The sequence below is a fragment of the Malaya genurostris genome, chromosome 2, assembly GCF_030247185.1.
Source record: "Malaya genurostris strain Urasoe2022 chromosome 2, Malgen_1.1, whole genome shotgun sequence".
Lineage (NCBI taxonomy): Eukaryota > Metazoa > Arthropoda > Insecta > Diptera > Culicidae > Malaya > Malaya genurostris.
The window spans coordinates 24,049,208-24,067,499 of record NC_080571.1 but is presented as its reverse complement, the minus strand read 5'-3'; the positions used below and the strand labels follow the sequence as shown (position 1 = coordinate 24,067,499).

The window sequence follows — 18,292 nt, the reverse complement described above, 5'->3', positions numbered from 1 at the left end:
GCAAAACTTACAACATTTTGCCTTGAATTCCCCTTATTTGCAAGCACTTACTTTAATTTAGATGCGATTAGTGCATAAAAACATATATGTTGTCGCGATAAAAATGAAGTGAATGTTATTTTTGTGAAGTTAAATCGATTGTAATACGCACAGCGAGCCACGTGGTTTTACGCAACCTACTGACCTCAGCCATTAGACCATATTTGAGTTTTTCAAAAAGTATGTACCTTATGATAAAAAAAGAACCGGAATTTTCATTTTAAAATTCCCGCGCTTGTCCAATCGGTAAACTTTTATTCTCTCAACGTTGGCAATACTTTTATACACATTCTGTCAAATTTTGACGCATATCGTACGATTAGTTTTTGTTTGGCGTCTATACAAAGAAGTTGAAAAATTTTCGTGTGGCAATTTTTATAATGGATGAAAATTTAGAACAACGTGCGTGCATCAAATTTTGTGTTGCAAATGGATTTAAGTGTTCCGAAACGTTGAAAATGTTAGAAAAGGCCTTTGGTGAATCGTGTCTAGGAAAAGCACAGGCATACGAGTGGTAAAAACGCTTCAAAGGAGGTCTTACAAGCTTGGATCATGATGAGATCCCTGGCCGCCCAACAACATCTGTTACTGAAGACATTGAATCGGCCGAATGGCGCTTCGAAGGCATCCATTATAAAAATCGCCACACGAAAATTTTTCAACTTCTTTGTATAGACGCCAAACAAAAACTAATCGTACGATATGCGTCAAAATTTGACACAAGGCGTATAAAAGTGTTGCCAACGTTGAGAGAATAAAAGTTTACCGATTGGACAAGCGCGGGAATTTTAAAATGAAAATTCCGGTTCTTTTTTGATCATAAGATATGGTCTTCAAAAAGTGTCGACTCTCTTTAAGTTAGATAACCTTTACCGTTTTTTTGTTTTTTTGTTTCAATTATAGAGGCTTTAACATCTTAGGTCATTCGCCTCTTCGGACCAGAAAAACTTTCTGACCCTATGTGTGGGGTTGGGAATCGAACCCGGGCGGGCTGCGTGAAAGGCATCGACTATCCCATCACGCTATACCCGTCCCCCACTTTTACCGTTGACCCCCCCCCCCATGCTAAGGACACTTGCTATATCCTCTCCCCTCTAAAATGTCCTAATGATAATCTCTGAAGAGCAAGAAATTCCTGAGCCAAGTTTGATAGCAATCCGTTCAGTAGTTTCGGAGTGATGTCGTTATAAACATTAAACCCCCATTTTTAGAGGCACTTGCTACATGTACCCCCCATATATGCAAAATGTTTCTATGGTCTCCAAAAAGTATCGATTCTCTTGAATTAGACAAATTTTTTCATGACCCCCTGACCATCATTTTTGCGTTCATTAAAACATTCAACAAAATAATTTCGAATGTTTTGCATATTAAAAAACATCATTCGAACAACGTTTTGTAATTTTTTCGTGAACGCTTCTTGAAAATCATGATTTTCGGTGTCCACCGTATCTCAGCGCAGACTAATCAGAAGTGCACAAATCAAAGCAGCACAGTTAGAGTAAAGTTTCTCTAGATCCCAATGTTTCTGTTTGATTTTTTTTAAGTTTTTCGATATTTGGTGGTTGTTCAAAGTTAAACTACGAACAAACAACGGCAAGGAAAACGTTGGGGTCTGGTTTTTTATATGTAGAAAGTGTGTGCAAAATTTGAAAAAAAAAATGGTGCAGTAGTTTTTGAATGACGATGGACACGGATTATCAAAATCTGCTTTCGAGAAAAACGCGTTTAAAGTTTTTTGTCTATCAATGGAAACAATTTGTTGCTCAAGGGATCCCATAGGGTAAAATATTTTCAAAAATTCATATTTTTTCTTTTATAATTTGTTACAATGAAACATTTCAAGAATGTTTTGTCAAGTTTTTAAGTCAATCGAATCAGAAATCTTGGGCCTGTGTGGCGAGCTCTTGCTTCTTCGCACAATGAGATAGGCATAGATAAAGGCCCATAACTTCCAGAGTTTCGTTCCAATAGGCTTCAAAATTTCACAGAATATTCTTGGAATGTTTTACTATTAGAAAATACAAAGAAAAAAATAAATGATTGTTCAAATGTGTTAGATCCTATAGCCCCTTAAAATGTCCTTATGACCATCTCTGAAGAGCAAGAAGTATTATCTGGGACAGTAGAAGGACAGTGTCCCGAATATATTTTAAAACGTGTCTTTGGAAATTTATTGGAGTACATAATTTGTATTTGACAGAGTTGCTACTGAGAATGAAATGCGAGGTGTGAAGCAGCGATCGAAACCGTCGGCCGTGCTAGAGGAATCAAGAGAATGACATCATTATGGCATGCTGTGATTGGCTCATGAAAACCGATTTTTCAATGGTGTACTATTAAAATACTAAAACGACGTTACAATCGATCGAGTGAATGACCAAGATATAACCGTTCAAAATTATGACAGAAAAAGGTTATGTTACTAGTTTCGAGTTTTTTAATGAACAAATGGCATAACTGGTGTTTTTGAACGTTATTTTATATACGAAAACCATTATCTAGAGTGAGATTTGCCCAAGTAGCACGTTAAGTTGCTGTCCTGTATTTTTCTACAGATTGTGCAATTTATCAAATTAGTTCATATTACTATTGTAGTTACTGTTGTGTTATGGAAAAAGAAAGTTTTCTGTGTTGTGCAATATATCTTTAAGTTCTTCCGTTCTCACGAACATTTATTCACAATTATTGTGCGACTGATACAAAATCTCATGCATTGATCCCACTACAAATGCAGCAATTAAATCAGCGAAAAAACAATTGTGAAACTCATGGAAACTACTACGTAATGTAAACTAGAATTGAATTGATGTTTACAAAAACATAGCAAACATAATTTCTAATGAATAAGTTTCACATTTGATTTTCTATACAACTGCCCGTAACATAAACATGGAACTATAAAAATATTCTGCACATAAATCAATGGTAATACTACATATTGTAGAATTGATCTTTTATGTTTTAGCAAATAGAAAATCGACAACGAACTGCATTTTTATTGTGAAACATATCTTCGAACGCTTGAAATTTTCAAGCGCCTTTGAATGTACGTGTCTTGATGATTGCACATCAATTTTTATGAAAATAACAATCTATTCTTTTCAATGAATATGATCGGGAGAGTGTTTAAAATATGTATAAGAAAGTTATCAAACACTCATACACCTTTTCAGACGATTTTAATCATGTTGATATTTCAATCAATCTGAAAAATCTTGAAATGAATTTTTCTTCAATATTTTCTAATATGGCATCGAGGGTAACAGTGTGTTGAAAAGAAAATGGTTCATTCAACGTAATGATTTATTTTACCTAAATAAAAGGAAATATAAACATGTAAATATTGAAAAGAGAAATTTTTGTTTTTATTATCAAACTAGTTCACTTAAACAACAATACAGTTTAGTCATTCATCTTAGTGAACCCGACATTTCTGATACGCACTGTAGGTATTATTTTGGTGAACCCATGTGCTTTAGTTGTAAAAACAAGTTGCTCAAGCGGTAATATATAACTATTAGAGTAACTATGATGAACTTAACCTTACGTTCAATATCTTTGAAAAGTGATGACAGGTCTGTTCATTTTTCCGTGAGATGAAAACCGAACACAATTTATCTGATTTGATTTTTGTTTTCATTGCGTATGTAATGCTGTGTTTCTGATACTTTTATGATAATATTCTCATGTCGGCAAGTTTTACGTTCATTTCAAGCAGAAAAATCTGGTACAACTTATTTGCAAGTTTCGAATTGTTTTTCTAAAAATGAAGAAAACAGCAAACACTGACCTAAAATTTCATGAGGCAGTCAAGACAATGCTAACTCGGTAGCAAAATAGTTTTTACAGCGAGGTTTTCAATTCGGCTTATCAGTTTTTGCCTAGCGGAGAGCATAATTTCACTTTTTTTTTCTTCAGCCATTTCGGCATATTTTGAGTCCGATACAATTATGAAAGCCATTTGGAATTTTTTTTTGATAAGTTGAACAATTGTTTTAGCTACTTCGTTTTTACATGACGATGTAAAAATTTTGGCAAAGCTTCTATAGCTACTAATGCAACGTGAGCAAGTTGGTGATTTGCTGCACAATTGTTTTAGATATACTTAAAATTGTTCTATAGTGATTTTTTTTCGGTATTATCGTAAAACTCAACAGGTATAAGTTACACAACCGATTTAATTATATTTAAAAATCTTTTTGAACATATCTAACATAAAAAATAATTCTAAAACAATTGTAGAACCTTTCGAAATTTCAATAATTACATTTGCTACTTGGGTGCTGTTGGATAGATTAACTTTACGGGTTAAATAAACGGTGCTTTTGTAGCAGTAATGTACAATTTTTGAACTATTTTTTCTGCGGTATTGCTTCTTAGAGCCGAAGCAAATTCGTATCACAATTCGTCGATTTAAAATGAATAGGGCGATGATGATCTACTAATGAGATGACTGTTTGTACAGCAGTCTTTCATGATAGATTTTGAGGTACCATATAGTAAATAAAATTGGCGATTTCGAATACACCAGTGCTAAGTAGAGTTTTCTTTAAATAAATAATATTACATAATCAGCTGTGCACTTTTCAAAACTGATCGTCACAACGCAATATACGTTCGTTTTTTTTTTTTTGCGGGAACGGCGATGGTTTCCAGTTTTAGAAATGCATGAGCGATTGTTACAGTTAATCCTATTTTTATGTTTTGTCAGACTACCACTCAACGAGTGACGACTCGAAGGCGATTGGAAACGCAAATTACTCATACAAATATAGGCAGGTATTTTACGAAATTATTTGTGGATATTTTCACCACGGTTGTTGTCTAGCCGGATCCCTTGCAAACGTTGACACTCATACACAATCATCATGCACATGAATAGACAGCAACGACAACAACAACAACAACAACAACAGAAACATCAACAATATTGACGTTCGAAATAATAGCTGATGGCAAAACTCAAACGTTCAATCACGGCATTGAGTCTGCTTTTAACACGAGTAATATTCCCACGGCACCCTACGATGGAATCTCTAAACACCAGCAAATCAATAAGAGACGGAACGGTTGTTGTTCGCTCCGGGGGGGGGGGAAACAAAACTTCTCCGTAACTGTATCAAACATTGTTGAGCCATTCGGTACATTAACAAAACAGACAGCTGGCTGTCACCCGTCAGTGGTGGCGAAAATTTTGTCCAGTTCTAAACAAACCTAACCTACCGAAAACCCCACGCACGAGCCACGAAGCAGCGAAGCCGACCGAACGCCGAAACGGGGTGGGTGAGAGGCGGGTGGGAAAATGTAAACAATTTTCCCGCGCTCGCATAATTCGCTCACGTGTTCTGGGTCGCTATTCTTATCTATATACCGAACCGGAGAGAACGATCGAGAGACAAAGAGAGAGAGAGAACAATTTTCCAGCTGGTCGGCCCGATTGCGATGTTTTCCGAATCCTCTACGGATGGATGCCGGATCCCGATCCGTTTGCGTCGTCGTCGGGGTTGAATTGAAGTGCAGCAGCAGCAACAGCCTCACTTTGTCGGCGGACGTTGCGCAAAGTGGACGCGTGTTCGAATTCGTCTCCGGTCAGAGGACCTCCGCACGGACACAGGAGCGGTTTTCAGTTGTGTGCCAGTTGTAGAGTCAGGTAGTACGAAGCAGAGGAAAATCGGAAAACCGCGTGCATGCGAAGAGGGTTTGTTGCCCGACGCAACAGGCTGACAGAAATTTGTCCTTTGAAAACCACCTGTTGTTGGCTGGAAAGAGTTTCAGGACGTACAAAATCTCGTGTTTTTTCCCCTATCGCGGCAACAAACGACAGACTCTGCGCGTTGTTGCGAATTGAAGCCTGCGTTTCGTGACATCAACAGCGGGAGTTCCCAAGTGCTGCCCAAGGATACAGATATCTCACAGCGAAACGTCTGTTTACAATGAAAACAGCCAATCCAACCTGTGTGTGCCGATTGTATTGATGTCGAGTGTTCGCAGAATCTCCCCCAGCGAGAAAATAGAATCTATTCATGGTGGTGTTCTGCTAAAAGTTTTGCTGCTTCATGTTAGATAAATATGGTTGATGTGTAAAATTTAGAGTAAATATTTTCTGTGCAAACTCAGTGCCCGTGTGTGTGTATGTGTCTCCCTAGTCGACTATTTCTAAATTATCGACCACAGCGTCTTAGGATAACGAAGATAACCACAAATTTTTGTGAAGATTGCATCCCCCCCCCTGTAAAAAACGGCCATCACTGCCCGAGTGTTTCCCTCGGTAGTCGGGGATTTGTTATCAGTGTTTAGATACTAAAGCGGCAGATTTATTTAGTGCAACCAGTGCGCGTTCGCCGCCGCGGCTCACCTGGGAAAAAAAAATGTGGCGGAAAATGTTCAATGATTCATGTAAATGTCGGCGTTTCAAGTAAATATACGGTAGTCGGAGAGGTGCGTGTTTGTTCTGTGCACAGTAGGCTGCTTCGGCTACTGCAATATACATAAATATTTCTGTTTGGCGTAAATTTGTAGCCGGCGCGTGGAAGCTGTGTGGGTTCGTCGTGAGTGGGAATATTCTTGGGTACTGTGTTTTCTGTGTTTTTTTTTCATATTTCAATTATGAGCAACGAGAACTTTGTGAACACATAGTTGGCGGCGAACGATCGATCATCGGGTCGATGTGCTGTCAATGTTTTAAGGTATGTTGATTTTATTTTATACTGCGACTCATTTTCATAATTACCCACTTTTAGCTGAACTTTCCTTGTTCATTCCATCGTTTGATCCCGTTGCAGGGTCGATTGTAAGCCGAATCATCAATTTAACAGTATGGTTTCTTGCCAGAAAAATCACTGTTGAGTGCAATTGTCCTACTTTTTTCTTGGAGCAGAACATACGATTCGTTATGTAGTGCACAGCAGGGATAAATCGTCTTAAAACCCTCACCTAAAATGAGGGTGATAGATTGTGTATCATGTATAGTAGAATCATGATAGTATGGTAGTGCTACTTATTTTAGCAAAGCAACATTTTTTTCGTGAATTCGTTTTACTTTACTATGAAGCGCTTTTAAAAAAATCTAGACCAACATTTGAATTGGGCGGAATTCCAGAATCATGCATTCGAAAAAATACCTTCACGGAAAGACCGAAATCAGTATTTTGGCGAAAAAAATAGTTGATTTTCTGGTTTTAGTTAGTTATTTTTTGATACAACTAAAAAATTCTTACTTTTGCTAATTTAGATTTTTCAATTCTCATTCCCTTATTAATAATAAAATATTTGTTGAAATGACTATTTTGTCGTGAATACGACTTACTTTACTATGGGGTGCCTTTTCAAAATTTACAATCTGAGAGAGTGATAAGTTTTGGATCGTGAATATCTCTTGTTGTATCTAACGAATCAACATAAATTTTGCTACATGCCATCGGAAATATGATCACAATTTTATGATAAAATATTCAGTTGTGTGACATAATCTCAAATAATTCAAAATTTAAGTTTTCTGAAATGTTTGGTATAAACGAGTATCAAAGAGGATAATTCATAAGGCGCGTTTGCCTTTCTCGTATTTTTAAAGCTCATAGCTCAGTGATCCGTGAAAGGATTTATATAATCTAACTACCAATAGAATCGAAAATTTTCAACTTAAACGTGTAAAGAAAAAGTATTGAAATATTTCAATAGTACACTATTGAAAACCCTGTGTCATTTGACCCATGTCAACACCAGCCAATCAGAAAGCGTTCTGAGGAAGAGAACAAAATATCTGCTGCTGTACAACAAATCGTTCGAGAAAATATGCTGCTATTTTTATAGCCGTTAGGACCGCCCATTAGTGAAAAAGCTACAAACGAAATCAGGCAAAAAAACAAGCTTCTCAACAAAAATTGGATCAGTTTGGATTCTTTCGCCACTGCGAGCAGATGTATTTTGTGTCGTTTGCAAAGCTAGTTTCGCCTCCGACAAGAGCGATTACGTCACAACTGCCAGTCATTTGTTTGCATTTGTGAAAAAGCCACGGTGGAGAGCATTCCACAAAATCAGCCATCAGTTCTAATGGCTCTAAATTTTTCTAAAGAACTGTTAGGATTTGTTGTTCGCAAATCGAAGGGAAATATCCTTAGTTTAGGGCAAATCTAGAACAGGTTGGTTAGATTTGAGCACTTTTCGCTGTGTCAAATTCACAGTAATCGAGATCAAGTGAAGCCTTCTTTGTTTTTGCGAAAAATGTGGAAAAGGGAAATGCTTGCATAATTCATACAATTGATCAACTAATTGATATTCGGAAGTGTTAAGGAACATGTCAGTTGTTTTCGTATTCACGACATCCAGTTATGTCTCTGACATTACCCAGCCGCCTTTTTTTAGTTGAATTCACCATTTCATTTCATGCTGTCGTTTCTTAGCTAATACACACATCATTTCCATTCAATTATTTTTTCAATTGATTTAGCGAAATAAAACGTTTCAACCAACATTAATGGTTGAATTGGCTTCTGCAATTTTCAGCTATATGGCGCTCTGTCACCGAAAAAACGTTAACCGTAATGACTACTAGCCACTACTGCCGAAAAGAATTTTTCAGTCGCTGTTGTCTCTTCTATATTGGCTGGTATGTATACGATGTTGTATCCAAATATCCAAAAAAACATAAACGAAACATAAACTTTCCAAAAATTTTACTTCTAAATCGCTGTTTTCTTCATTCGACTTCGCGAAATCGACTCTCTCACTGAAAACTTCGAGCACACGGAAAACAAAAACCGAACACAAGTACTACACTGGACGGCGTAGTTCGGAAGGTGGAAAGATACAAAAAAAAACATCATTTGACATATATAATTAGAGAGGAACATTCGAAACTCACTTCACTGTTCCGCGTAAAAACATTATTACGCACAATCGCTTCAATTGCGCACCAATTCTGAATAAATACACTTTCCACTAAGAGTTTACGTAATTTTTAAATATCGGTTTAGAAATTTATATATGGATATATCGCAACACATGCGAAAAACATTAAAACAATTTGCAAACAGTTTCAACAAGACTGTCCTTTTTAGCTTTTTAATGGATTGTTTTGCTTTGACACTTCTCATGAGTTTTTGGCTAATAAATTTGTTAATTAAACCATATTTATTTTTGTTTTCTTTGTGCTGTCCTTCAGAAATGATGGAGATAGAAAAATAGAGACAAATTTTCTGATTTTAGTCACAAAATTAGTTGTCAATGAGAATTTCGCGTTGGAATGAAATATTGCTGGATTGTGTCCATGACATTCGCCAACTAAACACATTCTCTAAAAATAAAAGTTTTTTTCAGCAAAGTAAATTCTCAATTTTAACTAATTTTATAGTTATTTTGGAAATTTTGTTGTTAAAATCAACTAATTCGAAAACAGTAATACGAATTCGACGCAGAGCTAATTTCGGTCGTTCCGTGTACTGATTGTTCAGTTATAAAAATGCTCATTGCCGAAATTCGTCAGTGTGAAGTTCTCGGTAAAGCGAATTTTATTGCCGAAGTTTGGCATAATATGATACTGAACTGGTCAGCAAACAACAAATATACCCACGGAACGCTCGAAATTAGCTCTGCGCCTAATTCGCATTTCTGTTTCTGGATTAGTTAATTTTAACAACAAAATTGACAAATCAACCAATAGATTAGTTGAAATTCAGAATTTATTTTGCTGAAAAAAAATCTTGTTTCCAGTGAATATGTTTAGTTGGCAAAAATCCTAGACACAAACAAGCACAATATCAATTGAACACGAAATTCTCGTTGGTAACTAATTTTGCAGTTGAAATCAAAAAAAAATTACGCTGTTTGATTGTCACCATCGCAGTTGAAAGACAGCACAAATAAAATAGAAATGTATTTGGTTTAATTAACAAGTTTATTAGCCAAAAACTCATAAGAAGTGTCAAAGTAGAACCATTTAGTAAAAAAAGAATAACATGATTGTCCTGTTGAAATTGGTCTTAAATTGTTTGGATATGTTTATATGTGCTATGGTATATACTTTTTTGAATTTCTGAATGACCGGCATGTGATGTTATGGTATGATATGGTGGTAAACTCAGTGAAAAACGTTTTATGCAGAACTTGTGGACAATTGAAGCGATTGTGAAAAGATATTTTTTACATTCTATGTATAAGTTTCGAATCCTGATTACTAATGGTGTTCAAAGTTCCTAATGATCAATCGAAAAAAACTGAATACCAATCATCAATATTGCAGTTAGTCCAATTTTTTTTGCCAAAGTTTACATCGAGAAAAGAGAAAAGATAAGTTATTATTATTGCTAATATTTACGCATAAAACTATCATAGTTTTGGAACTATCGGTGCAAACAGTGTAATACTTGTGTAGTGCGAAAACGAACGATCTTAGTGCAACTTTCAGTACACCTCTAAAAATAAATAGACACGAAATTGTTTAATGCGCAAAAAAACTAGACCGCGACTATTTTAAAAGTCAGTCAATGTTGCCGAATGTTTGCGAAAATTATGATTTCTGCGACAAGAACATGTCTGCAGCTTAATTTAAAATACAAATCTGCATAAAAGCCTTTTCAGAAGGGTTGTGAGCAGCAACTTGATAATAAGTAAATGAGTTCGAAATTATTGCTATATGGGCCGAAAAAAAGAAAAGTCAGCAGGGTTTTACTCAACATTTGAGATTGTTTTATTCAATTTGAGGTTGAACTCTTGTATTTGGGTGGAATTACTTTTTGATCCCTGACTGCAATCGAAAAAAAAGAATGAAAAACGACATTTAAAAAACTGTTATTTATTCTACGTGTAGATATATTTTTCCATTCGATATGACATGTTATGCTACTCAGTTGTCTTATGTGTGTTTCACACTAGTATTTTTTTTAGATTTACGATTGCAAATGAAAATCACTCATTTTGTGTTGGGTATAATTGATTGAGTTTAACTTTAATAGAACAAACCGAACTCCCTGTACCGGTTTTGCATTTATCAACTGTTTTTCAAAGGAGGGTGAAACTTACATTGACAGCAAATGGAGAAATACATCAATGAATGTTTCGAATTTGGTTCCAATTTCTATTTAAAAACTATCGTATATTTTCATTTCAATTTTTGATGAGTCGATGAATAGTTGGTATATATTTAAAAGGTACGTAAGTTTTTCACTCTCCTTCTATATCAACTAAATAAATCAACTTATAAAAATTATCGCCCTCTTTTGATTTGATTTGGCTGATTTAAGACAAATAAAGATGGTTTTCGCGTTCAAGACAAATCTACGGGTAATTTGATCGTATCATTTTTTTTATTCCCAGTCGTGCAAAGTTTGGAAACCATATCTAAAATGGAATGACAGGCGGAATCAGTTGATTATTACAACAACGTAGCTCGATTTATGTACGATTCAGACGATCCATCAGCCTCCGTCAAAATTAGTTTAATACTTTCTTTTCCGGAACGTTCACACGATCCGTCCGTCAAGACGTTACGTGACGGTGACGTTACGTGTGGATGTCTCCATAAGAATGCATGTAATTAATGTTAACGGTGACGATTAGATTCCCGGTTGAACTCGAAGGATAAGATTTCATCGGGAGAGTGCACATTGATTCTAGTGTAGTCAATGTCGAGTCAAACTTGAATTCGAGTGTAGTCAATGTCGAGTAAGAATGCATTATACATGTTGGAACACCCTAAACTTAAGGAAATTTACTTGAGTTAATGAAATTTACATTGAGTAAATATAACTTACTGTTATGCACCGGTTGCACATGAAAATAAGCAATTCTAACTCCAGAAGTGGTAAAAGTTATAATGGTAAATTACCTGTTTCTAAATTTGTTCTTTTATCAAACGTTTACGATAACTATTTTTTATGTTTACCACGTAGAGTGGTTGTATACACGAAGTAAATAATATATTAAAACAAACATATATGTTGTAATTCGAAAATATATAATGAGAAAATCCGGCAATATTTAAAAATGAATATTGTTATATTTAGTGTCGATTGTTAGTTAAAATCAAAGAATTTTTTGTTGGATTCAATGACGACTTTTGTTACATTTAATATTTTCAAATAGTTGAAATCAATAAAAATAACACGAAAGTTAACACACATCGTTGTTAAAATCAATTGTCAGAATCAATTGAAATCAAAAAAAAAAATATTATTGAATTTAGGAATGTTTTCTACTGAGTTCAAAATTTCATATTGGTTGAATATAATCTTATGTCTGCTGAGTCAACTAACAAATTAGTTAAATGAAAATGGTATGTGTCTTCGCTATTAAATGACAGCACGTTTAGTTGGCGAATTCAACTAAAAAATCAGCTATTTCAACTAATATTTTAGCATTTTTAGGGGATTGTGAATAAAAAATCCAAATTAGCAAAAGTAAGATTTTTTTAGTTGTCTCAAAAAATAACTAACTAAAATCAGGAAATCAACTAATTTTTTCGCCAAAAAGCTAATTTCGATCGTTCCGTGGCGAAATCAGTAAATCCGTTTGCTGAGGTCTCGCGAAGTGTGTTAGAATTTACTGAAATTCGGCGAGAAACTTGTCATCTTATGTCACCTATCGATTTTGTATAACACCGGACGTCGCTATTTTTCGCGGAGCTGACAAATTTATACGAATTGAGCAAAAGAAAGAGATTTCAGTATAGCGAGAAAAGTTAATTGGCATTAAAATGATCTTTAAATATACTTTTGAACATTTGTTTATGTCCAGGTTGAAGCGCCGGAAACAAATGTTTTTATCTGTGATATTTTTGTTGGGATTTGCTTGTTTTATTTTGAATTAAAGTGAGCAATAATAAAATACACTCTTTCTCCAAACTTGGCTTTCGTGATCTATATTTCATGCAATAATAAAGCAAAATCCTTTCTACGCTCAACTACTGATGGCTCGGTAATTCATGATTCGATCCCGATCGCTTTTGCCGAGCTCGCAGCCGATTGCAGAGATTCTCAGTATTTATACATTTTGCCGAGACGGTTACCGAGCACTCGGCTATGCAAATCTCGGCAATTATTTCGCCGAGATTCAGCAATAAAATTTAAGTGTGTAGAATATATTTACATTTTGTATTTTGTTCAAGTAACCAAAGGTTCTTAAAAAAATTTGTTCAAGCAGCATACAAAGCATTCTGAACAGTCCGTCTTCAAGGAATTACTCATACTGAGAATTCCATTAATTGAACATTCAACCCGACCCAAAAGAAAAAAAACGTGCTTAATCCACCTAGCAGTGAGATGATACCTTTTTTCTATCAATCCGCATGTGTTTTTGCATGAATATTCTTTGGTGTTTCAGTTTTCATGACATTATTCTAATGTCCGTCGTTCTAAGTGGCAATTTGAGAGTAATTTGGTGAGTAATCACTCATTACTCTGTAATGTCGAAACTGCAAATCGGATCGAATTTGAATCTAAAAGTGTAACAATCGATTAAACATGCCATGATATGTCGAAGTAATTTCCACTTTAGAGTATAGGGTAATTTAAGGTACTTCCAGAGCCGGTATTCAGGAACCAGCATAAAGCAAACCGATTCGTATGGCCATATGACGAATAAATTACAACATTTTTGAGCCCAAATTTTCGGGATTGTCATCTTATACATCATCCTGTAATTCCAGAATTGGAAGTCTGAATTGGATAAAATTAATCAATTTTCGTCATTTAGGTTTCGTCTTCGACTCATCAGTGCATCAGCAGATTATGTTGAACTGCTGATGCAAAACCCCCGCATCAACATAATCCGGTGAGCAGACGTAAAGTTAATACATTTAGCAAAACACTTGTTTGCGCCGAAGCGCTATGTCTAACCTGACGTGCCGAAAGAACAAAACAATTTCGATGGTAGGTCAACATAATCTGCTGAAGCACTGATGAGTCGAAGACGAAACGTATCAGGTGTACAACTTTGCTTCCGCCGTTTTCCGATAGGTGGCTGTACTGGCTGAGGCTGGTTAAAATACATAGATGATAATGCCTTTAAAGTGAGTGTGTACAGTGCCTAACGAGTTGTCATCGCCGTTTCAGTGACAGTTGTTCTTGTTTTCGTATTATTCACGCTCGAAAATGTCTGTTCTCGCCATTTAGGGAAGTTTTACTTTTCTGTTACAATTCGAAAAAAATGCAGCTGAAGCGCATCGAATGCTCTCAGAAACTTTAGGTGATGCTGCTTTGAGTAAAAGAACGTGTCGAGAGTGGTTTCAACGTTTTGAAAATGGTGATTTCGATGTCGAAGACAAACATGGTGGTGAAAGAGAAAAAACCTTCAAAGATGAACAACTAGAAGCATTGCTTGATGAAGATTCGTGTCAAACCCAAGAAGAGCTGGCCCTGGGTATGATTCAGAAAGAAGAAAACTGGGTTCCGTACGAGTTGAAACCGAGGGACATCGAGCGCCGTCTATTTGTATGTGAGCAACTGCTTCAAAGACAAAATCGTAAGGGGTTCTACCATCGAATCGTAACCGGTGATGAAAAGTGGGTTCGATACGATAATCCTAAACGCAGAAAATCATGGGGAAAGCCCGGGCAAGCTACTTCATCGAAGGCAAAACCGATTATTCACGGCGCTAAGATGTTGATTTGTGTTTTGGTGGGATCAGCTCGGTGTGATTTACTACGAGCTCTTGAAAACGGGTAAAATCATCACAGAAGATCGTTACCGAACGCAACTGATGCGCCTTAGTAGCGCGCTAAAGGAAAAGCGGCCACAATATCAAGAGCGACATGACCAAGTCATCCTTCAACACGACAATGCTCGGCCTCACGTCACAAAAGTGGTCAAAAAGTACCTGGAAACGCTGAAATGGGAAGTCTTGCCCCACCCGCCGTATTCCCCAGATGTCGCCCCTTCTGACTTCCACCTATTCCGTTCGATGGCACACGGCCTGGCAGATCAACATTTTCAATCCTTCGAAAAGTTGGAAAAATGGATTGCTTCATGGATAGCGTCTAAAGAGGACTCCTTTTTTCGAGCCGAGATCCGAAAATTGCCATAAAAAAGATGGGAGAAAGTTGTCGCTAGCGACGGACAATACTTTGAATAATACATTTGTAAGCACTTTTTCGCAATGAAGCTTTTAACTTTGAAAAAAAAATGGCGGAAGTAAAGTTGTACACCTGATAATTAATTTTGTTTTTGTCGATTAATTTTTTTTTTTGAATAAACGATTAAGCTTTGAGAAACGATTCGATACTGGAACCGGAATTCTAAAATCGGTGTAGCCGAAGTCAGTTAAATCCACCTCAGGAGCTGTATAGTTTACATTTGTTTCAAAATGTTTGAAAATCAATGTAGATCGGAATCGGAATCGTAGTGCGAATTAAATTGTTGGGTGCCTTCCAAAACGAAAACTGAATACAACCAAAATTTAAATAAATTTATTTGGTTATCGACTATCCAAATCTGCTAACCCGATAAACCTGATTAATTTATGTGAAATAGGCATTTTTATACTAATCACCCTGTATCTCCGAAACTAGAAGTTGGATCTGACTGAAAAACAAGATGTTTTATAGAATCTTAAAACTTTTCATTCGAATCTTAGATCGGTTCAGCCATCTACGAGAAAATTGAGTTTTAATTTCGTTTCACGTATCATCCTGTAGTTCCGGAACCAGAGGTCGGAACCAAACATAATTCAGGAACCTTGTTTGGGAGTATACGACTTCTCATATGAATCTGAGTTGTAGAAAACGGTTGAGTCATCCCCGAAAATAATTGAGTGAAATTATTTGTCACACACGCATTTGCTGATCTCGACGAACTGATTCGAATGGTATATGGCTGTTATGTTCTTCCAGCATTTATTGCTATAGGTAGTTTAAATCCATATAATTATGGAATTGCTTTCAACTCGAAAATTCTGCCATCATCTGGGGTGGCATTATGTATCTCGATTCGACTGAAATTTTATCGAATCGACCACGTTTCGTATTATGGTTCTCGATTCGAAGTCGATCATCGAGCTTCGTTCGACTTCACTCGAAGAAGTATTAGATTATCGAGAAGTTTTGGCATTATGGAACCAAAACAATCGAGCTCGTAAACGACTGAACTCGATAAGAAATGGTCGAAAGCCTTATTACTATCGACTATGAGTTTTCGAATACGTTTCTTTTTTATTTAGGTAGTTATCGATAACATCTTAGATTTTCATAAACATATTAGTATTGTAAATCTTTATTTTAATGCATTGTTTTGTATATCGTTGTATATATTTTGTGTGTTTGGCATATTATGTACAAGTCGAACTGTTTAGAAAGCATATTAATTGAAAGCTGCGTGGTGTTTACTTAAAATAACAAAAGTAAGTCGAAATTAACCTATGCCCAGTAACTGTAGTTTGTAATAAAATTTCTGAATCCTGTGGACAGAAAACGTCGCTCAAACAAATGGTAGGAAAAAGCTTATTCGCTCGATAACAATGAGCCAATGAGCCAATCAGCCATTTTTACCCATATATCTAACTCAAGTAAATTGAAAAATTTGTCCAAACACCTTGAAAGTATTTATAATATGCCAAAAGCATCACAATCTCGTGCTATTAGCGTGTATTTGACTCTTCAATAGTACCTAAATAGATTATGAAGACTACAAAGAATGGGTTGCTCCAGGTATATTAGCTAAAGCAATATCTCCTAATATATATGATAAAATACTACAAAGAAAGCTGCAAAACCTAAAAGCCTTTGATTAAAACTACACATATGGATGACGTAAATTGTATTAGACTTGAAACAAATCATGAGAAATACAGAATTTTTTTTATTATAATTTCAAAAGTTCATCGATAAATTGTGTACAAGAACACGCTTGAAAAAATTCTTTACGTTTTCAAATGGAGTGGAAACGAATCTGCTTCTTGATTTAAATTTCAGAAATGTGTTCATGTTAATTTCGTGCGGCAACTTAAAACCGCAGTATTACAAACAGTTTGCTTCTTTTCAGTACACTGAAAGAATTTACCGGTCACAAGCTGAATGGTTTTTGCTTCATCCGATCCCCATAACGAATTTCAGATGGTTTTAATAAGTCGGCCATTCAATTTCTCCTCTGTCAACAACAAATTGATTTGTATGAATATCACTGAAAATTTGTTTGAAGCACTTACACTTGTAAATTGAATGAATCCAAAATGTAAATGATTTTCGTTTCAAAATTAATCATCACAGTGGCCATATAGGAAATACTATTCATTTTGTAGTGCGTATGATGTTCGTACATATAATCGCATACCATAAACCGAATGAATTTAATCTACACCAATCGTCGGATGATATTAAGGAGATTTTCATGTAGTTTGATGTATTACGGAGTCCTTATAATGCGGATGATATTAAGATGGATTAATATTGAAATTATACAGCTGGAAATGAAAATAAATTAAAAATGCAAATGACCTACAATTAAAAAAAGTTTTAATTATGCTCCACTTCCATTTTTAAACATTTCTATGACAGTTGATTTTTTTTACAATTGCATTGGAGTTCAATGAGAATGAATAAGAACTGGTCAAAGTGTCAAAAAGGTATCACAGTATATGAATATTTTTCAAAATCGATGAACTGATATGTAACTGCTCCTAACAAAGGTGGAAATGATCAGATTTGATGAGAAAATATGACGAAGAATGTCTCACACACTTTCGTCAACCAAGATATTGGAACGGATTTTGGCGTATACTATAGTTTACATAAGATTATTCGCAAGAGTGTTTTGGGCTGGAACCGCAGGATGCCTAATAAAACTATGAAATATTGCACGAATAATTAAGTTTGGGCAATTTCAATTTATTTTATTGAAATAGTAACAAAGTCAAAAAAAGTTAATTTAATGAATAGAATTGGTTGAAGCTGCAATTTGTTTTCCTTTAATGGATTTAGATTAAAAAAAAACATTTTCACTGAATTAATAAAAAACAATAACATTGAAAGAAAAAGATACAAATAACACTGAAGATAAAAATCATTTATTTAAGAAAAATAAAAATATATTTGTTCAAATTCAAATTTTGTTTATTTTCGCATACGTGTTATTATAATTATAATTAATATACTTTAAACCGATCAGCACTATCACCCGATTCATCTAAAAGGCTTTGCTTCTAACCATTACGACGACAGTTTTTTCAAGTATTGATCTGCTTTTTGAAGTTGGTAGTATTTTTGTTGTTGATAAAACGGTTCATAATAATCGAATGATTTATTGGCAACTTTATGTAAATCCACTTA

The 18,292-nt window shown here is 35.3% G+C and overlaps 1 protein-coding gene across 3 annotated transcripts in view; it reads left to right on the top strand.

The window, feature by feature from the left end:
* Positions 1 to 5,593: 5,593 nt before the first annotated feature.
* LOC131430220 (adenylate cyclase type 6) overlaps positions 5,594 to 18,292 on the top strand; it is a 387,241-nt gene continuing 374,542 nt past the window's right edge. For 2 of the 3 annotated variants that reach the window (XM_058594977.1, XM_058594975.1), the window contains exons 1-2: positions 5,594 to 6,728; positions 8,545 to 8,647. The gene's annotated coding sequence lies outside the window, so the exon portion shown is untranslated. The remainder of the gene's footprint in view (positions 6,729 to 8,544; positions 8,648 to 18,292) is intronic. The other variant, XM_058594974.1, reaches the window with a different exon arrangement.